Genomic DNA, 4282 nt, shown 5'->3' with positions numbered 1-4282 from the left:
GATGGCCGTAGAGGATATATAGAGAATCGGTTTGCTGAACGCAAACAGTTATGGCTCATGGCCATGCATGTGGATCCCCCACCTACATATTATATAGAGAGAAACAAAATTACTTGCACGGTTGCATTGCATACTTGCATTATAATTGTTATAATTGAAAGCAGCCAATTAAACAGCGTACATGCATGTCTGAAAACCAGAGAAAAAGCTAATATAATTGATTTATATGACTCAAGAGCCCAGTAGCAGGTGTCCCTCTCACAGTACTGATGTATCATAAATCTCATGATCAACAGATGGATGAACGCAGTGAGAGGAGGCCACATCTCATGCAAAATCAGCAGGGGCGGGCCCATTTACTCAAGTAATTATAATAAAATAAAACATTAACGTCAAGACCTACTTTGCTGTTTTGCTTGCGTAGGGTTTAGAGGCATCAAAGTCCCAACAAATAGCTCAACTCTACGTGTATCGTATTGTTTTTTTATGGTCAACGTCTTCCTCCTGCTCCATGCGTAAATAAGTTCCATTCAAACAAACTAGTCCTAAACCCTAGCTCCCTAAGCTAGAGAAAGACAAAAAAAAGAAAAAAAAAGAAAGCTTAGTTAAGCTCCTCAGGCAGTCCTCAAACTCTTCTTCGAGAGTTGAGGACTTGATTTACACCAATCCTAACTACGTAACTTGGTTTAGCTATCTGTGCTATAGTTAACATGGTGTTTGTGGAACACTGTCAAACGATATATAGAATTTGAAAGAAGTTGTCTTAATAATAATCTATATGGAACATATAACGCGTCTATTTGTGTCAAGGGTCATAGATATGTAATTGCTCAAAACATTATCTTACAAACTTCTATAAAAATTGTTGACAATAACAGTATATAGCTAGCCTAACATAAGCATATATTATATATCATATCTATCGTGGTTTAGCTAGGGAGATGTAAAGTATTCAAGTGAAGTTTCACAAATCCAAATTATATATATACTAAAAGAGAAAATGAACTGAAACACTGTTCATAGTACAGTGTGATTCCGTTTTTGCCTCTGCTTCTTTTTTGTTATTCCACCTTTGCCGGTTTGCTACGCTGTGGGAACAAAATGGTGACGCGTGGTTCTTCCTTCTCGATGTTTCGACTTGCTTCTTTCTCGCACTGCTCTCACCGACTCACTTCCGTCAAATCTTTCTCTCACAGACGAACCCAGCTCGACTTATCTTCCACCTCTTCCTTCGCCGAAGTAACTAAAAACCAAAAACCTACTCGCGCCTTCTTCCTCCCGATTTCGGAGCTTCTCTCTCTTCCACACACACACACTCTCTCTCCCCTCCATTGAAGCACCTCCATACACAGGTATCGTTTCTCCCGTAATTATATATTTAATTATTTGAAAGTTAGTTCTTCTGTGTAAAATTCTTGAGCTTTTGCTTACCTGCAATTTTCAATTTTCTATGATATAGGGTTTTTGGATGATTTCATGATTTAGCGATTCACGCATTTTCCATAACCCTCTTTACGGAAAGTAAGCAATTTATCCTGCTTTAGATTTTGCCAAAGAAATTTATAATCTGGTGATTTTCTAGGGATCCAGGGATGGAAAAAGCTGTGAAAGTAGGGAAGGAGGTTGGAAAAGCAGGGCTCTTTCATTTGCTTCCAGAATTTAGTCCCCTTATCGCAGTGTAGCTCTTGCTACAATCTTCGTTTTCAGCCCTATTTCGCTTCAGGAACCTGTTCTTGGCAAAAACGACATCGTCGTAGAAGCAGCTTGAAGCTCCACCAGGTTTCGAGGCAAGATTTTCTCTGTATAATCTCACCAAACAATTATCAAATTATTATTGTTATTCTTCTGTTTGGAATTTGACTATTGTGATTAATTTAGATTTTTGAGGAAGCAGGAGGGTTTAATTTTACGGTTTAATTGTTTTCCACTAATATGATTGAATGGTAAATTAGTTGTATATATATTCAAAACAAAAAAAATCTGAATCTATCGCTCTCGAACTTGGCTCACCCGCGGTTTTTTTTTTTTTTTTAGGTTTTTGTTTGTGGCTCTCGAACTCGCCCGATCCACAAATTCGGCTTTGACCTTTATATCTCCTCCTTGGCTTCTGTTTCTGTCTCTGACCTGTTCAACTTCAATTGAGTTTGAGTAAGCAGTCCATACTTGCCTTCTTTTACGTCCCAAGGATAATTGGTATCAAATATTTGCATTTTCATCGTTTGAAGTAGGAGACACCATTTTTTTCCTTGATTTTGTTTTTTCTAAAACTTAATGGTTCTGATTTCAATCCTCTTGCAGAAGATTGAGAAATAGAAGGTTGGAGGATTGGATGATCAAGTATTAACCCATTTTGAAAGAAAAGGTAAACCATGAAAATCCCAAAGTGATATCCCATGACCTACAACTATTTTCTTATTGGTCAAATCATTATTGGAAGCCTACTCGGAGTCTCCATCTCCTGGAAGGTAATTCTATTAATTTTTTTGAATTATTTGATATGGGTTTTGTTTATTTGTGGAGTTAGATGCTTATTTATTGAAATTTTTTCTTTACTGTTGATTTTAGGAATTGATTGATAGGTTTGGTTTCTGGATTCTCTTTCTTTGTTGAATTTTTGATGATTTTAATTCTTAAAAGTTTGGGTTTTGTTTATTGATTGCAGTGTTGTATTAACTTGCTTTTGTTTATTGATTGTAGAGTTGTATTAATTTGCGTTTGGTTGGAAGGGCTGCAGAGATTTGATTCAAATTGGTGGATTTGGGTAAGAAAGAAACCTAAATCTTTTCTTCCAATTTTTAAGAGCTGAATGGACATGGTCTGTTTGAAATACGTATTTAGATTTTTAAGAGCTGATTGGGACTTAAAGATTTTTATCATAAATTATTGTATTCTCTTGCAAAGAAGTTCATTTTTGACACTTACGTAAACTTTAACACCACTTCACCAAATAACTCAATTTCAATTAGAGAAAGACGAAGAGAAGAACTGGATTCATATCTGAGGATTTGGCGTCACTTTGAAAGAATTGCTGAAAAAAGAAGAGTTCAGCAATGAATACTTTGAGGTTTGTGATTCTATGTTTCAGGTAAATTGGAGATTTTGAATTAAGTTCGCTCAATATATTCTCAATATATTCTATGTTCCTAATATCTCATTTGTTTACCCAATTCTACTTTTGGATTTGATTCTTGACAGACGGGATGTTGTGATGATGTGTAATAATGTTTAGTATTCTTTTTTTTTTTTTTTTTTTTTTTGAATTTGGGAAATCAAATTATCCAATGGAAATAAACTGTTACTTTACAGTATGTCATCAACTTTAGAATGATAACTATGAATACCTAAGTTATGATTAATGCCTCTATTAGTTCATTCAAATTTGATGTTATCTCATTTGGTCAAGAAGTATATACAACTGTCTTTATACTTAAGATAAATTAAGTACATTGGATAGCATCATTTGCTCTCTGTTTTTTCTAATTACTTTTTTTTTAAATTTATTTTCCACCTCAATTTTTCTGCCATGCCACGTTCATTTGGTTTTTTTTTTTTTTTCAAAGTTTGTAGGAACTAGCTGAAACCGAAAACCTCCACATAATGAAGATGAAGATGAGCCGGAAACAGCGAAGTAGGAAAATCAAGATTCTGTAACATGTTCATAGTCTATTGAACTATTTCTAATAATCAGCATTTAATCTTTTGATCACTGTAATGTGTTGCTCATTTATCTTCTCAAACACCAGACATGTAAATATTGATTTATTCAAAACTTATTTATATATTAGTAGTATTGTCTTGAACGGTGTTCTTAAAACCCGCAGCAAAGCGCGGGTATTCGTGCTTGTGTTAACTGGAATTAAAACCATTATTGACTACGTATAGTGGTACTTTTAGGAAAGGGATTCTCTCTGGATCCCTACCTCCTAATCCACCAAATCAGTGGATGATGTGATAAAAGTTAAGCACACAAATTAAACCCTCTTTTGACAATTGTAGTATATGTATAAGTAGGGATCGTTCTGGACCGGGGATTAGGAGAGACTGCTAATCTAATTGAAACTGACTTAAAAACACAAAAATAAACTTAAAAACACTTAACAAGACTCACAAGACTCAAAACAAACTTAAAAGACTCAAAACAGCACAAAACAACCAAATAGACTCAAAACTGACTCTAGGGAGTTATTTGGACGAAAATTGGTTTAAACTTGACTCAAGACACTTAAAAACACAAACTAAAACAAATTTTAACTAATCTAACACTTCAAAGTAAAGGGGGATT

At 34.7% G+C, this 4282-nt stretch overlaps 2 long non-coding RNA genes across 2 annotated transcripts; both read left to right on the top strand.

Annotated features, from left to right (window-relative positions):
* Positions 1-2037: 2037 nt before the first annotated feature.
* On the top strand, positions 2038-2759 carry LOC126601944 (uncharacterized). Its single transcript, XR_007615871.1, has 3 exons — positions 2038-2148; positions 2299-2465; positions 2698-2759. It is a non-coding gene; the product is annotated as an uncharacterized LOC126601944 (long non-coding RNA).
* A 194-nt stretch (positions 2760-2953) lies between these two features.
* Positions 2954-3784, top strand: LOC126601942 (uncharacterized). The gene is made up of 2 exons (XR_007615869.1): positions 2954-3085; positions 3561-3784. It is a non-coding gene; the product is annotated as an uncharacterized LOC126601942 (long non-coding RNA).
* Positions 3785-4282: the final 498 nt, after the last annotated feature.

Source organism: Malus sylvestris, chromosome 15, assembly GCF_916048215.2.
Source record: "Malus sylvestris chromosome 15, drMalSylv7.2, whole genome shotgun sequence".
NCBI classification, from domain to species: Eukaryota; Viridiplantae; Streptophyta; class Magnoliopsida; order Rosales; family Rosaceae; genus Malus; species Malus sylvestris.
Note: the sequence above shows the minus strand (reverse complement) of the source record. Positions and strands in the feature narration are given on the sequence as shown.